Raw genomic sequence first — 23,380 nt, forward strand, 5'->3', positions numbered from 1 at the left:
GTTTGTGCCAAAAGAAAATCTCCCTTTTCATTTCTGACCATGGCTGTTCTCCCTGAGGAGTCCTTCACTACAAGTTGCAAAGATGTATATTATGTTTTTTTAATGTTGTGTGTTTCTTATGTTTTAATTCTCTGCTGTTAAAGAATAAAGCAGTACCTTGAAGTTGGTTTAATTGTAGTTTAGCCTATATAATTTAAGTAATCTTTATGTAGTGGCCAAAGTAATGTCAAGTATGAAGAGTTGGGACCCTGCTCTATAAGAGAGCACTCATCCATCATGTGACCGGCCCTGGGTCAACCTTATCACAGAGAACAAGCAAAAACAAAGCAACATAGAATTGAGTGACATACCATGTGTTCTTCATTTTGAAGGAGAAAAAAACTCTGATTGGGGGGAAGTAGGAGGAGCTAAGGGGGCAGAGGTCAAGCCTGTGCTTCCACTCTTCCCCACAGGCTCTCTGAGCTCAGGAGCTTGCTACACTTATCTTCCTGGTTCTCACCTCTTTTTGCCACCTGTATCCAGTTAAGAAGTGGGTCTTCCAAATTTACATTCTGAAGATCCCGTCCATTTGTTTTTACACTTTTCTCCTCTCCCTACCTTATCCATCATCATTCAACCATTTTCTTAACCTCTACACAGCTGAGGTCGGTTTAAGACCTTTGCTCCTGGCCCCTATACCTTAATTGTCGGAATGTAGATACATATTGCCTGTGTCTGTGGCTCAGTTGGATAGTGAGGCCCACTGATGAGTGAAAGATCAATGGTTTGTTTCTACTCTTGGGCTGGGATTGTAGCTTAGTTTGTAGAGAGCTTGACTTGTATGCACAAATCCAGGGTCCTATCCGCAGCACTATGTAAACTGGGTACGGCAATACACAATCTGAGCACTTGGGCAGATCAGACGTTCATGGTCAGCTTTAGCTATGTAATCAATCCAAGACCAACTTTGACTACATGAAAGTCTGTCAAACAAACAAACAGACTCTAAATTGCTGGTAAGGAACTTAGAATTTACAGTTCACCCAAATTGTACTTGCCCTAGTTTCTTAGAATCAGAGCGTGGGTCCTCTATGCTTCCTTTTCCCTTTATGGCTATTAGTAAATACTTTCTTGTTTCTCCTGGGTCATCTCAGAGGTCACTTACTTCCCTCGCCCTGTTTATTTCTCTTTTATTTTCTTTTTTCTTTCTTTTCTTTCTTTCTTTCTTTCTTTCTTTCTTTGAGACAGGGTTTCTCTATGTAGCCTTGGTTGTCCTAGACTCACTTTGTATGCCAGGCTGGCCTTGAACTCACAGTGATCCACCTGCCTCTGCCTACTGAGTGATGGGATTACAGGTGTGCACTGCCACACCCAGTTGCCCTGCTCAGTTCTTGATCTTCTCTCTTTGTCTCTCACTTTCTTGTTTATCACTCTGTGTAGGAATGCCTGACACATGTCTATCTTTGGCAGTAGATTGTTTTCAGTTCCTGTGACAATGGTTCTTTTGTATCTTGTAGGCTTATTTGTACAAAGTGATCAAGGTGTACAGACTTTTTAGAGCCAACACATTTTCCAGAATCAAGAATGGCCTTTCCCCCTGGGATCCAGTAGTTAGGAACATCCTGATTTGACCTGGGGACTATGTAGCATCTACTGTTTGCCTTCCTTCTGGGATTTTGCCAAAGAACACTTTGGGCTTCTTTTTATTCAAGAATTTAGATATCCTCAGGCCAGTGAGGGAGCAGGCAATGAAGTCCTTGTGGAATCAATGGCATTTAAGTCAGCATCTACTCAGAGTGTGACCTTGGAAAAGACATATAGACTGTGTCTCCAGCTAGTCTGCTCATTGCAGATAATCTCCATTGGAGAGATGTATCAAATGAAATAGTGATTTTAAAATACAATGCAAACTAGAATGTCCCCAATATTTATTATAGAGCATTATTTAAATAAAGCCACATATGAGCAACACAGTGTTTTAGTATCCATCCTGGAATTCTGAGAGGGTGTTCCCATAGTGACAAGTACTGATCTCACAAAATGGTAGAGTAGCTAAAGCAATTACACGAGGAGATAGAACAAGCAGGGTATCACCCTCATGTCCATGAATAATGTTTAAATCACAAAATATATTCAGTCAAGCATGTAATACCTGAAAATTAAATTTACAAATTCCATACTTTGAAATAATAGTTTTTCCTGAAATCTTGTGTTCTGATTTACAATTCTTAAAGTGGCTTGAATGACATGTTTGCTGAAGTAAAATAGGACAGTGAGTCCGCTGTACCTATGGATATTTTTCATCGAAGGATTTAGCTAACTGTAAGAGTAAAATACTCAAAAAACAAATAGCATCTGCACTGAGCATGTACAGCCATTTTTCTTGCTGTCATTCCCTGAACTATACAGTATGTATATGTATATGGCCATTTATATGGTATCAACATGGAATTACTTGCAGTAAGTCACCTAAAGATGACTTAAAGCATGCAGAGGGTGTTTACCACGCATACACTTCCTTACCCAAGGGAGAAAGCATCTTTAGCTTTCAAGACCCATGGGGTGGCTCTGGCCCCAGCACTCTCCATAGATACAGAGGGATGACAATGTACTGTACATGCGAGCGGTATCATTGGTGCCTCGGCTTGAAAAGCTCTCAACTTAACGCGAAACGTAACGTGTGAAAGAGTAGCAGAACTAAAACCTTTATGGTCAGAGTACTTCTTAGTGGGGACATGGAGAGGCCTGTGGACTCTGTGTCTCAGTGAAGAGTCTTGAAGGATAACTGAATATTTTCTCAATGGTGCCACTCACATCAGTGGGATGGGAAGAGAAGTGACTGGAGCATCCTGCAACAAAGTGTTTTTAATGAAACTATCTGTAAACGTTTTAGCTAACTACACTATTTAGGGTACAGATGCACCATTCTTAAGACTCTCAGGTTGACCATCATTAGACAGAAAAAAAAATGGATTTTTTTCCCTTTCTTTTCCTTATTCCCATCTGCTCATTAAAGCTTGTGTTTAAACCAATGATTGTTGAGAGGCATTCCCTAGGAACCTGCACCTACTTCATCATCCAAAGAGGCAGGTAGGCTGACCTGCAGATCTTCACATCTCCCTCAGCTCCTCCAAATCCAATCAATCCCCCAGTCTCATGCCTACTTTGTAAAGCATTGCCTACTGGGATCCCCTCTTCCTGTTTCCATCTCCAGTTCATCACACAGATCTTCCCTCCAAACTTCCCTCCCACTACCCACTGCTTTACCCCAACCCCAGCAGCCATCACCGGGAACCCACAGGCCACCCCAGCCAGGGAAGCAGGCAGGCTAACTTAAGATCCTCACCTCTCCCTCAGCTCCTCCAAATCTAATGGCCCAGTCCCAGGCCCGGCAGACCATCTGCCGCATCTGGCCTCTCCTCAATCTCTGCCCTCATTCCCAGGGGACTAAACAGATCCTGGTGGAACATTCTGCTTTCCTCCCTCCTGTGAACCCCCTCAGTGCCTAACTCCTAGCCCATCCCCATTTTTACCTGTCAGCTCCTCACCTAAAAACACATTATACCTGGAACCACCAGTGGCCACACTAATCCCAGAATTTCCTGCCATGCAACATACAGCCACTACACTCTCCTACAAACCAGACAGGGCAACGGAAACTAAAGAACAAAACATCCAGTCAATAAAGACAAGACCAGGAATCAGTACCTTGAATTACAATCTTCACAAATGCAGATGCCTAGACACCAGTGTAAAAATCATAATCAACAACAGCCAGGACAGTATGTCTCCACTCAAGCCCAGCAGCTTTACCACACCAGCCCTGAGTAGTGTAACACAAATGAAGCACAAAAAAGACCTTAAACTAACCTTTATGAATACGATAGAAGTCCCTAAAGAGGAAATGGATAACCTCCTTAAAGAAATCTCTGAAAACATAAACTAACAGTAGACGGAAATGAATAAGACAATTCAAGAACTGAAAGTGGAAATAGAATCAATGAAAAGGTATCCAAACTAAGGGACATCTGAAAAAAAAAATTTAGAAACTTGAATGGGAACGTCCCAAAGGCAAGTCTCACCATCAGAATACAAGAGATAGAAGAGAGATTCTCAGGCACTGAAGACACAATATAAGAAATGAATACCTTGGTCAAAGAAAAGGTTAAATGTAAAAAAAAAAATCCTGGCACAAAGCACCCAGGAAATTCTGGACACTAGGAAAAGAGCAAATCTAAGGATAGTATAATAGAAAAAGGAGAAGAAACCCAAGACAAAGCCACAGAAAATATTTTCAACAAAATCATAGAAGACAATTTCCCTAACCTAAAGAAAGGTCTATCCAGATACAAGAAGCATACAGAACACAAAATAGACTGGGCCAGAGAAGAAATTCCCTTCAGCGCAATAATAAAACGCTGAATATACAAAATATTGTAACCTACAGGGGAAACATATCAAGTAGCATATAAAGGTAGACCTATTAGAATTACCCTGACTTCTCAATGGACACTCTAAAAGCCAGAAGGGCCTGGACAGGTAGTTTATAGAATCTAAGAAACGGCAGATGCCATCCCAGATCACAGTACATGCAGAAATTATTTGCAAATCCAGGCCTACAGAAGGTGCTATAAAAAAAGAATCACACCCAAGGATAAATAACCTCAGACCAGAAAATCAAAAGAAGGAAAACACACACAGACAATAATAATAATAATAATAATAATAATAATAATAATAATAATAATAATAATAACAACAACAACATAATTCAACAAGCACTGATCATTGATATCTCCCAACATCAATGGTCTCAAGTTGCCCAATAAAAAAAAAAAAAATGAGACTAGAGGAATGGATGTGAAAACAAGGTTCATCACTCTGCTGCATCCAAGAAATACACTGTAACATCAAGGATAGATGTTCCTTCAAGGTAAAATAATGGAAAAAATTATTTCAAGCAAATGGACCCAAGAAGCAAGTTAGAGTAGACATTTTAATATCTGACAAAATAGACTTCAAAGTAAAACTAATCAGAAGACATAGGGAAAGACATAACCATCACAGAAAAAAATCCACCAAGAGGATATTATAATTATTAAAATCTATGCATCAAACACAAGGGCACCCAAACTCATTAAAAAAAGAAAAAAAGAAAAAAAAAACCACTAACACAACTTAACTCACATACTGACCTTTATACACTGATAGTGAGTGACTTCAATACTCTACTCTCACCAATACACAGGTCATCCGGACAAAACTAAGCAGAGAAATGCTGGAGCTGACTGACATTACAAACCATATGTACCTAACAAATATTTACAGAGTATTCACACAAACACAAAACAACATTCTTTCTTCTCAGCATCTCATGGAACTTTCTCCAAAATTGACCAATACTTGGGCACAATGCAAGCCTCAACAGATACAAGAAAACTGAAATAATGCTTTGCATACTACCTGACCACCAAAGATTTAAGCTAGATATCAACAACAGAAAGCTTACAAAGTCATGGAAACTGACAACTTACTATTTAATGAAAAATGGGTGAAGACAGAAACTAAGAAAGAATTTAAAGACTTTCTACAATTGAATGAAAATGAATACACAACAAATCCCAACTTATGAATGTGGTTCTAAGAGGCAAGTTCATATCACATACATCTAAATTTTTAAAAATTGGAGAGATTGCACACTAGTAACTTAACAGCACACCGTAAGGAAATTAAGGGGACACAAATTAAAAAGGAAGAAGTCAGGTATCTTTATTTTCAAATGATATAATAGCATGCACAAGTGACTGTAAAAGTCTCACTAGGAAACTCCAACTGATAAATATTTTCAGCAAAGTAGGGGGACACAAAATTAACTCACAAAAATCATTAACCCTACTATATACAAATGACAAATGGTTGGAGAAAGAAATCAGGGAAACATCACCTTTCACAATTGCCGTAAATAATATAAAATATCTTGGAGTAACTCAAACCAAGCAATTTAAAGATTTATATGACAAAAACTTTAATACATTAGAGAAATAAATCAAAGAAGATATCAGAAGATGAAAAAAACCTTCCATGCTCATGGATCAGTAGGATTAACAGAGTAAATATGGCCACCCTACCAAAAGCAATCTACAGATTTAATGCAATCCCCATCAAAATTCCAACACAATTCTTACAGATCTTAAAAGGATGGATTTCAGCTTCATATAGAAATACACACACACACACACACACACACACACACACACACATCAAAAACAACAACAACAAAAATCAGCATAGCTAAAGCAATCCTGCCTAATGAAAAACCGCAGAAGCTTACATCATCACTGGGAAGCTGCCCATCTCCATCACAACATACTGCACAGAGAGTAGAAAAGGTAATGTCTTTGGACCATTTTGGTTAAAATGCTATATTGGCAACTGCATCTTGCTCACCTTAATCACAGCCTGCTGGTTTATACTATCTAAGAACATTTCAAGGCCTGTATAAGCTGTGCACTCCTGGGATGTAGACAGCTGGAAGAGGAAGAAAACTTAGGCTTTTACTGAAGAATATTAGAATCCTGGATGTACCCTCTGAGAACCTTCCAGCAACAAGCTTGCATGAGTTCTTCCACAAGTGACTGCTGATTGCCTATTCCTTTCCTTCTATGTTTTAGTTGAAAATTTTGCAATTATTTCAGTTACTACATGTGATGGTTAGCTTTGTCAGCTTGAGGAAACCTAGAATTATTTAGGAAGAGTCTCAAGGATGGATTGTTTATATGAAATTGGGCTATGGGCTTGTCTTAATTAAATTAGTTGATACTGAATTATCCAGACCACTGTGTGTGGCACCATTCTCTAGGCAAAGGATCCTGGGCGGTATAAGAGGGGATGAATTGAGCCAAACACAAGTGAATATAGATGCATGCATTTGTATTTCTCTCTGGTCTTGACTGTGGATGTGATGTGGTCAGCTGTTTTAAGTTTCTGCTGCTTTGTTTTCCTATCAATGATGGACCCAGAACTCTGAGCTGAAACAAATTCCTTTCTTCTCTACGTTGCTTTTTGTTATGGTGTTTTAGCGCAGCAACATATATGAACCTATAACACCACCATCTTATTCTAATTCATACTGTTAAAGTACCTATAGAATATTCTATTTAATTTCTTGAGGCCAGTTAGCAACGATATTGTAGATTCTCCAACAGTCTGCCTTTATAATTTCAAATAGATTATAATCTTAATGCTTAGTTATTTTGCTGTTAACCTTTGCTCTTCTCATCATTCTCATGCTTTATCTTTTTCCTTTTTTTCTTTTTCTTTCTTTATTTCTTTTTTTCTTTTCTTTTTTTTTTTTTTTTTTTTTTTTTTTTTTTTTTTTTAACAGGCTGGCCTAAGAGTCACTGACATCCCCTTCTCTTTGCCACTCAAGTTCTAGGATTGAAGGTACATACCACCATGCTCCGCTCTGTCTTGTTAAATGTCTGTGAGCATTTGTGGTTTGGGTACAATATATCCTTTAGCAAATCTCTCTTTTAGTATCATCCATGAATTCTCATGTTAAGGTTAATTTTATAAAATTGTGTTATTTCTTAGTTTCTCTCTTAACCTGGCTATCACACAAACAATTAAGACTGTCTTATATTTGTTTAATACTAAGCTTTACAACACAATGGCTGAGTAGTTATTACTCTATTCTTAATTCCCAGAGCTAATCTGGTTTCCTCACAGCATATATCCCAGAGATATTTGCACTTTGTAGCTTTCCTGATCCAGCTCCTTCTCCTAATGTCTCTTGGACCCCTTCCATGGCTCAATCCCTGGCTGAATCCTCTACTTCCTTCTCTAACTCCTCCTACCCTGGCTGTCAGAAAGTCCAGCCCTATTCTCTCCCCTGCTCAGCAATTGACTGTAAGCTGTTTTATTGGTATACAAGGGGACAATTGGGCAGCAGTGCTTACACAACACTGAGACAGTAGAGTCTTAGAACAAGGATTGCAAGCAGATGTGGGAGGGTACAGAAATCATCATTTGATTAACACAATAACCTTATGCCTACATCTCCTCTCTTAGTCTAATAAAAGGCTCTTTTTCTTACAATAACAAACTATATTTAATAATATTTATGAAAATTATTAGGTAAGATTTACTTCTGTATATTTGGCACCCTTAGATAAAGTATTCTACTATCAATTCCAATCATCCTAAACAATTTAATTTTAACTATGGAACTATAACTGTCTAGTCTTCAACCCCCATCAGAGACTTAAGAATGAATAAATATTACTTAAATGTGTAGAAAGTGCAGGCAAGCAGCTTCTAAAAGTATAGAAATGACAGAGCTATTTGCTTGCCTGGACAGTACTCCCAATTTTCTTTATAATGTTGGAACATCTTTAGCCCTCTGGCTCAGAATATTTAACAGACTTTTCTGTGAAGCAGAAATTACAGAGAACTTGTCCTTACAAAGCTCAGCAGTCGACTATCCTGCATCCAATTTGTCCAGTTTGGGACAGTATTCTGTCTGTAATTGACACAATAACATTTTTTTTATCCAGTGGCTCGCTTGCCACACATGAACCCCTTGATGCTTTTTAAAGTAGAACAGGAGTGCTGCTAGGAGCAGACCAGTCTCATTGTCAAAAAAAGCCTTGTTAATAAAATCTTTAAGTGACATAGTCTGTAGATCTCTGAACTGCATATTAATAGCCAGACAATTAAACTTTGGTCATGTTAGATACTAATAGTTAATTTAAAAATGTTTCCTAGATTAAAATAAAAATAGCTAAAACTTTTGCTGTCCAGTATCTGCATGCTGAGAAAGTTCAAAGTGTAGTTGAAACCTTGATTGGAACAATCTGTGATGTTGGACTATCTGGCTAGCTGTTTTGAAATTGTTCCAGATACAGATTGTCAAGGAAAGAGTTATTGAAAGCGTCTACGAGGTTGGGTCACCTGGGCTACTTGTCTTGTCTTTTTTTTTTTTTTTTTTTTTTTTTTTTTGGTGTCTAGCCCTCTTGCTCTGCAAAATATTAAACTTTTAAAGGTATTATACATTTTTTGTATTAATATATGTAGAGTCTGTGCACTGAGCACAGTTCAGTTAAAGATGATTCTCTGCTCTCTGTTCGAGCAGGTAAGGCATTTGTTTTTCCTATATAAGTTAATTTGGACTACAAAACCAAACTGTAAAATAAATTTTTATCTATGTCATTTAAAGTCCTAAGGATTTATTAGCCTGCATAGCTAAAGTCCTGACTGGAGACATTTTCAAGTCTCAGTCAGTCTCAGAGCTGTTCCCATGTGGAAGGATCAGCAAATTATGTTACCTGTCCTGTCTGGTCTTCTTGAGTTCTTTTCTTCTGTCTGCTGCTAAGATCGTCAGGATATCTCCCCATGTCAAATCTTATTTTCAGCTGTTTGGATAGAATACATAGCTTTTTGTTTCCTGTAGAGACAAGAGCATATTTTCCTACCAAACGCAACACATTTCTTGTCTTCCATTTTGGAGCTATGACCTTTACATGCTGATCTAATTCAGCAGTCGTTTCTAAAACCCAGTGTATTTTTTCTTTTTAAAAAAGATTTATATATTTATTATTTATACAGTAATCTACCTCTATGTGTGCCTGAAAGCCAGAAGAGGGCACCAGATCTCATTATAGATGGTTATAAGCCACCATGTAGTTGCTGGGAATTGAACTCAGGACTTTTGGAAGAACAGCCAGTGCTCTTAACCTCTAAGCCATCTCTCTAGCCCCAATCCAGAGTATCTTATTAGGTGTGCTACTTGTCTCATTTAAAAATTTTAAAATCAATAAATCATTATTTAATCTATTTTGGGGAAATATTATATTCTGTTTCATGACCACCTTTCAAAAAGTATTGTTATATCTTTTCATAATTCTTTGACCTATAGGATGACCCATAGGATTATAAGTTATATCCATAGCAGGTTTCATGTCATACTGTCTAAGAAATTGTTGTACTCCAATGGATACACATGCTGAAGCACCATCAGCCCCAATTTGCAAAGGCATCTACAAGACAGTCACCATCTCTAATAAATGTGTAACTTTAGAATCATGGTCTCCAGAATTTAAGGCAAAAGCTCACTGGAGTTCTCAATATGAACAGAGGTGCACGGTGCATATGTTTTAGCTCTCTAATCTCTGAAAAATGAAGCACACAAGCCATTGGATGACCTTGTCCCAAGGCAACACCAAACAGGATCTGCATTTCTACTTTAGCATATAGACTTTCCTCTAGTAATTGAACCTTGACAATACACACACTGTCCAATCTGACCATATTGACCTATACCTGGAGCCTTCCTAGCCAGCACCTCAGTGGGCTGCCATTTTGCAATTTTGTCGAGCCTTTGTGGATTTTCCTCATCTGGAACTACCTCTTTTGGTGTTATTATAAGTTACAGATTGGGTTTTTCTGAAGGCTCCCTATTTTGATTCAAAGAATCCTCCAACCTCTGTTCTATAGGCTTTAATTTAGCATCTAACTTCTCAAAAGTGTCTTCTTTCTGTCTTATTCTGATCTCTCCCAAAGAGGATATACAAAACTGCCATCATCACTGAAAAAAAAAAAAAAAAATTGTATGCTAAGAGAGCCCAGAAGCACTGTGTCACTGTGTCTCCCACCATTTCCAACAGAGAAAATAATCTTCTCTAATCACAAAACCTCTTCCTAAGGACTTCACTTCCTTAGACCCAGCTTCTCTGCTAGACCTTACCAGGTCAGAGGCTTGAATTCAGCTTTTCAGTCTGTCTCCAGCTCCTGCTTCTAGAGAGAGGGTTTTGTTTTTTTCCTGCCTCCCTCAGGAGATCCTGATCCTTCCCACACTCTGGGAAGTTATTGGGTCCACAAGTGTTTGTTCTTTAATCTGCATGAGTCAGGCCTGCAAGCGCCCCTTCTCAAAGGGATTTGGCTTCCTGCCTTGGCTAGGAAAGTCTGGCTTTGAGAAGCTTGCTTGTGTTACAGAGCAAGTGTTACTTTCTTGCCTCTCTGGGGTTTATATCAGTTTTTCTTTTTCTGCGGCAGGCTAGAGGCCTTGCTGCTCTGCAGGGAGTCTCTCTAATCTGGAAGCTGTGAGCTCCTGCCTTAGAAACTGCAGTTGCTCTCTTAGTGAACAGAACTGAGAAACTGCTCTGTGCTTTCACTTTCTGTGTAAGTTCAGCCCCATGTTGGGTGCCAAAATGTTAAGGTTACTTTTATAAAATTGTGTTTCTCTCTTAACCTGGCTATCACACAAATAATTGGCACTGAATCCCCCATTTCCTTCTCTAACTCCTCTTCCCTGGCTGTCAGGGAATCCAGCCCTACTCTTTGCCCTGTCTCAGCAATTGGCTACAAGCCACCTTATTGGCATTTCAGGGGACAATTGGGCAGCAGTGTTTCACAACACTGAGACTGGAGAATCTCAGAACAAGGACAGCAAGCAGATATGGGGGTAAGGTGCAGAAATCAGAATTTGAAATACACAATAACCTTATGCCTATGCTCTCACTTTCTTTGCACGTGAGCTGAGATACCTTGGCTGAGTATAACACTGTGGCCTGTGGTTCTTTTCTCTCAGCTTCTATTGTCAGATATGTGAATTTCCATGACAGTCTGTGTCTTTTTCTTTGAGAGGTAATTTTTTTCTTTAAGCTTGAAGATTTCATCACTTTTTTTCTTATTAGCATTCAAGAATTGTATTGACATCTGCCCAGATCTTTTCTCTCACCAACATATTATGGAAATCAGTATCCCTTTTTAGTTACAGGTCACCATTTTAAAACTTATACTGTACTATTTTTAAGGGTTGTTTCTGACCTCCTGAAGTTTGATTATTGGATTTGGTTTTCAGCCTATTCTCCAAGCAAACAATCATTTGTGTCCATATGTTGATATGCTGCTGTCTTTTCTTGTAATTGTTGCAATTTTTAAATTTTATTTGTTTCATTTTATGTGTATGAATGTTTTGTCTTTATGTATGTATTTGCATCACACAAGTGCCTGGGTACCACAGAGATTGAAGAAGGCATCAGACACTCTGGAATTGGAGTCAGGGATGCATGTGGGTATTGGAAACTGAAACCCAATGTCTGGTCCCAGCCCGGGGGGAAAAATTGAATCAGGGTTCACCTGAAAGAGGGAGTGGGGATTGAAAGTAGGGTACAGAGACTCGAGAAATAATGAATTAAGTCAGGAAACTTCTGATCAAGATTCACTTTATTGCGGATTAGCAGGAACATATATAGGGCAAGGTCAATAGGATCTATTCTTATCTCACTCACCCTAGCCCCCGGGCAAGAATACAATAGCCTAAATCACTCCCTGTAAGAACTTCCTAGATCCTCTGGGTGGTTCCAAGTTGAGACTTCTCTACTTCTTTCAAAGGTAAATAGTCCAAGGATAGCCTAGAACACCAGACCTCATGGTGAGGTAAAGGTCAGCAACTTGAAGGTCACAGCATACAGCCTAAGCACAGGATTTCTGACATGACAGAATTTGGCACGGGTCCCCACAACCCAGTCCTCTGCAAGAGCAATAAATGCTCACAATTGCTGTGCCACATCTCCAGTTCCTGAACTTGGTGTTTTTTCTTTTTTTTTTTTTTCCCCCTGCATTTTTCAGGTTTGCCCTAAACTTGGTATGGACACCTAATCCTCTAGCCTCTGCCCTACAAGTGTTGAATTATAGGCATGTGCCATAGCTCCCGGACCTTTGAAGCTGAATTAAGTTTTAAAATTCTTCTCCACATGGTGAAGATCCTTACATTTGATCTCTCTCCTCACTAAACTATTACTTACTCTAGCAGACTCTTTTTTTCTGGAAGACATATGATTCTATTTGCAACAATACAACAATGTATCCCCTTTGTGGGCTAATCTTCCATGGAATATTTTTTATGTTGGGTGTTTGATCAGAGCACTAGTAAGGTCAGTTAAATGCCCTGAAATGCAGTTGTCAGAGGAAGAAGGGGGCGAATGATGCTCTTTTTCTAGCACTTAGCATGGAGGAGTCAGTCTTCCTGTCTCTCTCTCTGATATGTGTAGAGGACGGTGCTCTGATGCTGCTCTCGCTGTACCTTACCAACCTCATATGTAGCACGGTACACTTATCTGGCCTCCATAGCGTCTCCCTGCCTTCACAGCAGCCTGGGAACTAGATACACTTGTCAGGTGGGTTGTAACTCCCTTTTCCTGTGATGTCCATCACCGTTAGCTTTCTTGATACTGTGTTAGCCTATAAGCTGCCATCACCTAGAAGAGCAGGCTTCCCTGGTCTGTCTGTCTGTCTGTCTGTCTGTCTGTCTGTCTGTCTGTCTGTCTCTCTCTGTCTCTCTCTCTCTCTCTCAGGGTCCAGCTAACCCTAAGACTTTGTTTTCACCCACATTTCTGTGGACCCCCAACATTATTTTGCTCAGAAGATGTGCAGTGTATTTAGGGATAGAGAGAAATAGCTATAGGCCAATGGACCAAAGTTAAAAATGTCCCTGAGGGCTTAGAAGTATTTTCCTATCTGCTATTTCATAACAGCATTTGTCGTTTAGTTTTCCCAAATGCATCTTCAGTGTTTATCAAAGTAAGTATATTGCACATTGCTCCTTTCTTCCTTCTGCCCTTTCTTTCTTCTTTTTCTCTGTTCCTTTTTTCTTTTCTTTCCTTTTTATATTTGAGACAAGTCTAGGGACCTCAGACTGGTCTTAAATGCTGAGATTCTTCTTCGTCAGCCTCCTGAGCACTGGAATTACAGGTGTGTGTGCTGCCGTGTCCAGATCTTCCTGTCGCACTCTCCTCTGGCCTATTGGTGGAATAAATGGCACCAGTGCCACTGGAGGTACAGAACGTCACCACCACTCCTGCAAGAAATGTAACTCCACTTCTGTCATTCTGTGAATTTCTGTTTTCTTTAATTTTCCATAGACCATTGAAAAACCCAAACTTGGTGGAAAGGATCACCTACAGGGAAATTTGCAAGTGACTCCTCTGATGACTCCCAGTCCACTGAGAGCTTCTCCCACCCTCCACTCCCAAATTGCTGTGAAAGTTATTAATGATACAGCAATGAGAAATGTTCCTTGTAGTTAGTTGCTGTGATCTGTCTCCAGCAGGTGGTGCCAAAGTATAGTTAATAAAAGTGAGTTTTGTGGCTTGACAGTAAATACATTAAAAAATAAACTGGAGTTTGTGGCATTTTGGAATTTTGCATCTTTGTGTTTTTGTTTTGTCTTGTTTTTGGTTTTCTGTGTGTGTGTGTGTGTGTGTGTGTGTGTGTGCGTGTGTATACATGTTAGCACTTGGCATGTAAGTGCATCTGCAGTGGTCTGGGGGCAATCTCCAATGTCCTTTCCATTCCATTTTGCTTGAGACAGGACCTCTTCCTCATCGCCGCATACCTCAGGCTAGCCCAGGGATTCCTGTTTCTGCCTCCTGTCTCACAGGAACACTGTGATTACAGGCCCATTTCTGTGTTTTACATGTGTTCTGGGGATCTGAGTTCAGATCTCTTCACTTGCATGTCAAGTTCTTTCTCTGAGCCATTCCTCCAGGAGAACATTTTGAGTCTTTGTGCCTGACTAATAAGCAAAATTTTGGGTAGGCCACCCTCAGGTCATTTCAGCTCCTGGGGCCCTACTAACAGTCACCAACACTTCTCTTGTCCCTTTCCCAAGTCATCTCTTTGAATTCCTTGACATTCTTTCCTCCAAGCAATTCGTCAAGGCTTTCCCTGAGAGACTGACACCACATAAAATTGATTGTTGCTAAAGGCCAGTGGGTCCTGGTCCACTTTTTCACCACCTCCATCCATGTCTCGTGCAGCATGGTGCAGACTCCAAGGCTGCTGCTGCCCCGCCTACGCTGAGACTCACCAGGCCTCAAGGTCATACATACATGGCCTTGCTTTAGACTTCATGGATGGAACAGAAGAAATTGGAAAACGACATCCACAGTCCCTCATCCTCGCACGGCATGCCCCACACCCACCCACCTGCCTGTGTTTGTGGCCGAATCCTGCTCCGTCCTCCTTGCCCATGCCCCTAATTGAAGCGCCCCCTCCCCAACTGGTCTCAGGTCATCAGCTCCACCAGTCTCCCCCTCTTCCCTCTCAGTTTCCATTTCCTTCATCCTTTTCCCTCAGACCCATCTAAACACGCTGGCTTTGTCCCGGAAACCTGAAGTTCCTTGAGCTGTTTCCTCCTTGCCCACATTGCCCCTCCAGACTCCACCCCAAGTCTTTGCTTTACAGCTGAAATTACTAATGAGTAGTCCCAGCGCACAGATCCAAGCTCTTCTCTGCTAATTGTTCCGTGTCAGCTTCATCACCACAGTTCCATCGAGCCTTTTCTCTGCTACAGTCAAGGCTTGCTGAACCAATAGGACAGTTCTAAATCCGGACCGCGCTTGATCATGTGTCATGCCCTCCTTCCCAAACCACGCTCCTACCACGTGCCTCTTGGCTTCCAGGAAGCTCACCAGCTGTTCTGTGTCCTGTACTTGGGTGGCCCCACACTGAGTAACCCAGAACATTTCCCACTGGGCGTCTTCTCACTTCTGTCTACACATTTATTCTTGGCAAGCTCATGCGGTGTGATGGGCGATACTATCCACACTTTGGTGTGGCTCCTGGCTGTTTATGCCACTGCATCCGTCCTGCCCGGGGCTCCTCTTGGCTTCTTCATCAGCATCTCAATAGATTATGTCTGTAGGACAGCTCTCTGTTTCTCCTAAAGGCTTTTCTCTCACTGAATAACAATGTGACGCTTCCTGTGGTTCAGGACCAAAACTTTGATGGTGTCTTTGATTTGTCTCTCATTTTCCCTCCCCTGTGTACGAGGGCATGCACTGTAGAGGAACATCTCGGATGTCAAGTACCACTCACCTTAATTTTTTTTGAGACATAGTTTCTCATTGCCCTGTGACTGACAGAGTTAGGCTAGGCTGCCTGACCTGTATGCCCAGGAATCTCTGTCTCTGCTTTTCTCTTGCTAGAATTCTTTTGTTTGTTTTTAATTTTAGAGTCTGGATTCTGTATGAAAGAACTCAGGACAAGCCCTTTACCAGCTGAGCTATCAGCCCAGACCTTTGGCTCTTACAATGTCTATATAGCTTCAGTAAATCTTGCCAGGGCTTTTTCCCCAAAAAAATGTATTCGCATATAATGAGTATTTTTAACCACCTCCGCTCTCCAATCCTTGTCAGAGTCACCACCCTTTCTCTCCTGGACAGTCACAGGAGTCTCCCAGTTCATCTGCCAGCCATGCCTTGTTTCTTTTCATCTACTCTGAATATTACAGCCAGAGTGATCTTATTAAAATACAAATCTCTGAAACAGCAGAGTTTTCCAGGTTGAAGCAGAATGGTCCCAGTGTTCAGTGTCCCATGTGGCCATGTTTGACCAGCCCTTGTTCTAGGGTTTTGCTTGGATAGCTTCCATGGTCACTCAATCACTCCAGCCATCATGTCAGACTCAAGTATCAGACCCAACCCTCACTTCGGGGTTCACTCTGGCCAGACGGCTTCATGGACCACTCTTCTTTCTCCTTTGGAGCAAGGTGTTCTTCTCAGACCATCTGGTTTAAAGCCATGATCTCACCACCGTCACCATCCTCAAAACTGCTTCCACCACCGCCCACCAGTTTACTTCTACCATGATCCCCACTAACCTCACATCTCTCCATAGTGATTGGCACTACCTCATGGCCTATCTCTCCAACTAGAGAACAGGATCCAGGCAAACAGTGACTGGTGCCTGTTTTGTTCGTGGCTATATGCCCAGGCCAACAAGAGCACCCACACAGCATCGACCCTCGTGCAAACCAATTAAGTGAATGAATTCGTGAATGGTTACTCCACACTGAATTAGCAGTTGGATCTCAGGAGTCTTTTTGGCACACACAAACATCACCATCACTCCTGTCACAACACGCAGAGCCTTGTCTCTCCGAAGAACAACACAGGCAGATCTCCAAGTCCTTGGTCAATGCTTTATTGAAAGAGAAGATTAAAACTCAGAATAAACCAACTCATATTCTTCTGTAAATCATTTACCAACATATGCACTGCCAACGAGTTCCCTCCCTCCAGCCAATTTCTATCTGAATGTACAACTCCTAATGGCTTAAATTCTTCAACGCTGAAAATGAAAGATGTGTTTTATAAAATGCCATCCAGAGATAGAACAAAATTTCTCGTGCTCAAAATCATCTATGAATTTAAGTTCTCCTCGGCTTGAGCCTTGACTTTAGACACCTGAAAATGGAGGCTTTATATGTTTAATCATGCTAGATCTCTCCTGTGACTGTACCCGTGTCTTTTTAAACCCTAAGATGCTTGCATCCATCTTAATAAAAGGAGATGCTTTGTGCTCTCCATCCTCCAAGTAACAGAGTGTCTTATGGTGCAGAGCTGAGGTGTTTTATTAAGCCATTGCTCTGCTGTTTGTCAGGTGAAGTAACGTGTCGGTTTATTTGCTTCATAAGGGTGATATCACAGCCACATTCTCTCTCGTGGCAAAAAGCATTTGAAATGCTTAGCATTTGGGGAGGGTGGAATAGGAAATGGGGAAGCCACCCTAATCCCTACACTGAGATACAGTGGTCTAAGGAAACTGTTTTAAACATAGTCATCCTTTTTATGGTATCCAGTCTTAACCATGACCTCCAGCTTCAGCTAGCCTGATTTAGGAGTGGATCTGGCTTTTTAAGGAAAAAAAAAAAAAAAACAAAAACAACCAAAAAAAAACAGCCAACTCTTTGTTTATGTAGCTTGCTCTTGGCTTTTCCAGTCTTTCATGTAATAAATGTTTGTTTAGCATGTACTGTGTGCTGGCCACTGTGGGGAGTCTTGGAAAGGAGGGGAGTGCAGAGATTAAAACAATAAATTTTGACTTAATTTGTAATAATGGGGATCTATTCAGACAGGAGAGAGCAAGGCAAACAGGGAGTGAAAAACACATGGAGTTGGAGCTTAGGAAGAAGAGAGGAAACTGCACCTCTGAGAGGTTCAGCATCTTAATACAGTTGATTCTACCCTTAGGGGTACTCTACACTTGGAGGAACCTAGGCTGAGGAGTCCACTGAAGATAGAAACTGTAGGAGAAAACAAAACAAAAACAAACAAGCAAAACACACACACAAAACAAAAACAAAAACAGCATCCAGAAGAGGATTATGAGCACAAAGGCTGGAGGTGTGGAGGAAAATGGAAAGGTAGGAGGAAGGGAAGTGTTTGTGGGACCAAACCAGGGATGCCAGACAGAGGAAGGCATGGCAGAGATGCTGAGAAGCCTGCGAACTGTGCTCCGTGGTCCCACTCCCACCCATCCCCCAAGCAGTCAAGGGTTGCAAGCAGTAGATGAAGGTGAACACATTTGAGGAAAGTCCCAGGGCACCTCAGAGTGTGGTCCTGGACCAACAGCAAAGCATCTGGGAATTTGATGGTAATTCAGAGCTTCCCAATCTTCAGGGTCTGAATATCCCGTGCACTGGGTGTGGGAATCGATTGGAACAAAGCCTGCAGGGGACTTGGGTGCTCCCCAGTCACTGAGAATCACTGCGCGCGCTCGTACCAGATGGCATGGGTTAAAGGCCGAAAGAAGCTCTGCAGAGACATCTCCAAATATTTCAGACCTGGGGACAGAAAGCTCGATCTACACTCAGGCAAGACAGGACAGATTGTGGAGGGGCAGCGGGTACCTGAGAGATATTTACGTGACTATTGCTAAAGTCTCAGCGATTATCAGACAGTCCAAACGAACGAGTAAACCCCACCCCCACCCCCAAAACCCTGGCTTCCCATACAGGATAACGTGTGTTATGGCCTCGTCTTTCCCTGAAGTTCTTACATCTTCCTCGGAGTTTGCGTTTTCTATGCATGGAAACTTTCTCCTTGAAAAGTTGTTCAGCTCTTCTGGGAGTTCCTGGTAACTTCTTCCTTCTTCATGGAGGTTGTCTTCCTCCTTCTGCATTTGAGCTGGCATTTGAGCTGGGAGGTGTCGTGCCTGTCCGGGGTAGATAGCTCTTCATTCTGGCCACTCATTAAATCATTTGAGGAGAAAAAAAATGTAGACATTCAGGGACACCCTCAGGGTAAGTGAATTAGAATTCCTGACAGCAGAGTATTTCTAGAATGTTCCCTCAGTGAGTCTACTATGCAAGTAGCATTGAGAGCTGCAAACTGTATTTTAATAAGGTCAGAAGAAGAGGCTCCAGAGCCCTTGGAAGAAAAACTTATCATGTAAGTTGGGTCCCCTAAGGGCAGAGTCAACGGTATTAAAAATGCTGAAAGTGTGGAGAGAGCGATGCTGTTGGCCTTTCTGGCACAAATGCACAACAAAGGCGGCTCCTGGGCTTTCTCCCCAGCAGCAAGTGGGATGCCCGTGAACAGAATACTGTGAAAATTACAAGTGCTAAGAGAAATAACAAGTGCTTATCTTATTCATTACAATTAAACAAAAAAGGAGAAGCACTTGGTACGATATGGGGAGCACAGGCTCCTTTTGGAATCACGCAACAGTCTACAGATATACATGCTACACAGCACTTTGTCACAGTACCGCACACTCTGAGGAGTAGCATTCATGTGTGTAAAACAGTTTCTGTTCTCTCTGATGGAAAGATTTCCTAAAGGAGCCAGCTCTACTTTCATTATAACTTCAGCCCACAGTGTAGAAGAGGGCTTTACTAATTAACTCTCCAAATTATAGTTTAATAACTTTTAAAAAGATAGTATTTTTATTTATGTGTATCTATGTTTAATACACACACACACACACACACACACACACACACACACACACACACACATGCATGCAGTGACTATAGAGTCCAGAAGAGGGTGCCAGATCCCCTGGAACTAAAGTTAAGAGGTTGTGAGCAGCCATGTGTGCAAGTGGGAACTGAACCCAGGCCCTCTGTAAGAATATCAAGTGCACTTAGCCCCTGGGTCATCTCTCTAGCCCCAACTCTTAATCATTTTGAATAATAAAGCTAATAGTAAACTACAAGTGTTCTGCCACAATGTCATCTGCATTTATCTCAGCAAGCATTGACTGGCTGTTTGGTTGGGTGTGGTATGGTTTGTTGTGTGAGCTAACAATATTAGCCATATTCCTTAGCAGAAGAATGGGCTGTGGCTTCTGTATACAACTGCCTCTCTTTCACACAAACACTACTTACAAAATATGTAATGATTTGGAACCTAAAGACAGAGATGATAAATTCTACAACTTCTTAATGTCCTCATATGCATTCTTTGACTTATACCAACTAACTACCTATAGCAAGCTTGCTTTCTAGTTTGTTTTTTACCACACCATGCCACTCATGTTGTCACATGGTCACAGGCAAGTCCTGCAGAACATGTGTCTGTCACATTCTTCCTTCTTGCACTGCTCTCACAATGTCTCAGAAAAGAGTCACCAACTTCCCTGTGCTTGCAGAATTGATTCTTGAAATCAGTAGTTTCTAATTTTGACTGAAAATTAGAATTACCTGGCGAAATCTTTACAACTCCCCAAACCTAGAATGCCCTACATGCCAATTAAATTAGAGTCTCCAGAGGTGCAGTGGATCAGCAATGGCTTTGTAAACCCACCTAAGGATCTTCAGTCCGCCGATGAGCCCAATGCTGAACAGCCAGGGTTCTGTGTCCCAGACACATGACCCCTGACCTCAGACAACTCACAGCAGATGGTGGGAAAATGAGGTGTGCCCAGAAAAACACACTCTGAGGGGCTTAAAAGAGTGTGCAAACATGCACACATATAAAGATAGAGCTCTATATGTAAACTTTTAACTGTTTTAGTATTTTACTTTATATATGCATGTGTATGGAGAGGAGTGCGCACTTGAGTTCTCACACCTGTGGAAGCCAGAGGCCTGGGCTGACAGGAGCTAGAGGTGAGACATCTCAGGTGGGTGCTGGGAACTGAACTCACGGCCTTTACAAGTGCAGTACATGCTTTTAACCTCTGAACCATCTCTCCAGTGTGTGTGTGTGTGTGTGTGTGTGTGTGTGTGTGTGTGTCTGTGTGTGTCTGTGTGTGTCTGTGCCTGTGTATGTATCTTTATTAGCTACAACTGTGCACCAGTGGGATCAACTTAAAGAATTTTTCTGCATTTAGCTTTTTGTCATTATGAGGTAAATTGTATAAAAACTGAAGCTTGAGGCTGGAATATAGCTCAGCTGGGAGAATGCTTGCCTAGGTTCAATTAAGCTCTTGGTTCCATCCCTAGAAGCACATAAAGTTGACATCATTGTGCATGCCTATGATCCTTGTCTATCCAGTAACTTTGAGGCCAGATTAGCTTACAGGAGAAATTAAAGGAAAGAATGCAAAAGAAAAAGAGTCTTGTTAAAAGCACACAAGTATTGAGATGAGAAAGCACAAGTCTGTAATCCCAGCTTGAGACAGGAGGATTACCATGAGTTCAAGGCCAACTAGGCCTGCATGATAAGTACTAAGCCAACACTGAAAGACTCTATCTTAAATACACACATCCATGCATACATACATACATACATACATGCACACACACACACACCACTACCACCAACACCACCAACAACACAAGGCTAAATGCGTAAAGATCTCTAAGCCTTTAACCACTACTAACCTGCAAGGTGGGTTCTCTACATAGGGAATGAATTTTCAAAAGGAGACATTATGCTTTGAAATGACTCCAACAGGCTCATGTGTTTGAACAATTGGTCGCATGGCAGTCATGCTCTTTGGGAAGGTTCTAAAACCTTTATGGGTAAGGTAAGGCCTGGCTAGTAGAAGTGGGCTCTTAGGAGTTTGGCATTGAGGAGTATAGCCAGGTCTGTTTCTAGCCCAAAACTCTGCTTGCTTGCCTGATCCACTGAGATGTAAGCAAGCAGCAACATGCTCCCACCATCACAGAGGCACCAGCCATCATGGTGGACTGTTTCCCGTCTAACCACAATCTAGAATAGGTCCTTCCTCCCCTAAGTTGTTTCTTAGTCACAGCATTAGAAAAAGTGGCAATGATTGTCAAAGGCAGATTCTGACTCACCCAAGGAGTAGTTAATTATGTCCACATCATTTTATTCACAGATTAGAAAAAAACATTTGAAAATTAGAGACTGGAGGGTGTCTCTTAACTCCTCGTGCTGATCTTTTTAAAAAATGCCCCCTGGGCTCAAGTATTTAAATTACCGGTACAGTATGGGAAGGTTATAGAACCTTCAAGAGGCAGAAGTGCGTCCCTGTGGGTAGGCTTTAGGAGTTTAAAGCCTTGCCTCAGTTCCAGTTTGCTATCCCTGCTTCCTGATGGAGGTGTTCCTGTTCTGCCACCTGCTGCCATGCCACCCTGCCACTACAGACTTCTAGTGGGACCCTAAGTTGAGATAAACTCTCTTCCTTGAGTAGATTCTAGGTATGGTGTTTTTACAAATGCACTTCTCTGCCCTACCCCCTCCTGAGGCATCTGCAACCATGTTTGCCTCTTAATACCCACACAGATTCGTAAGTTGTTGGCTTTGCCACGTGCATAGGCCTGCAGTGCTTCTTAAGATAGACTCGAATCCCCCTCCTGTGACACAAGTGACAGTTCTTTCATGATCTGGATAAGAATCAAGTTGGAATACTTTTCTTACTTCTCTTCATCTTCTCCTTTAGAAAATAAAAGAAGGATGAATGTAAGAGAAGATAAGAGAAGTCTTTTTCTAGTAGGGAAGTAAGATTAGGGTTACTTGAGCCTATTTATAATTATTATTCCATATACTGTCATTAGAATAAAAAAATCTACTCTATTGTTTTATTTAGTTCAACTGAGTTTCCCCCCAGTTAACAGAGCAACAGTAGGTCTTCAAAGGTCTTCAAAGGCTTCACCTTACAGACAGTTCTCTTCAATGAAAGCAAACACCCAGGCACACAGTAGACATCAAGCAATTAGATTTATTTTTATAGACTAAGGGATCTGAATCTTATGTGAGACAAGATTAAATAGTAAGCATCCTTACTCTTCCGACAGAAATTGGGTCACACCTGGCCCTGGCCATGCTGAGAGACTCCCAGATAGTACAATGTGCAGTATTATGGGATATTTGGAGCTCTGAAGTGTCACTCTGGGAGGAATTGCTATCCATAGAACTTGTGAAAATTCCCAGGAAGTAAGATCAGAACTTACAGAGGTATCTGAGAATGGTCATCCTTTAGCTCCCCAGAAAGCTTGACCAAAAGAAGCTCACATGCCCAGAGGTGCCCAGTGCTCATTACCTGCTAGTGGCAGTCTCTGACTCATGTTCTTTTCTTTCCGGCATGAACGATGAGAGAGGTTGACAACTACAGTGACTTTGGGCTCAGTTGTTGTAATAACAAGCTTGATATCAAAAGCTAGAGAAGGTCAAAGAGTTGTAGTTTGGAGGTTTTGATGTTT

This window comes from Acomys russatus, chromosome 3 (assembly GCF_903995435.1).
Source record: "Acomys russatus chromosome 3, mAcoRus1.1, whole genome shotgun sequence".
NCBI classification, from domain to species: Eukaryota; Metazoa; Chordata; class Mammalia; order Rodentia; family Muridae; genus Acomys; species Acomys russatus.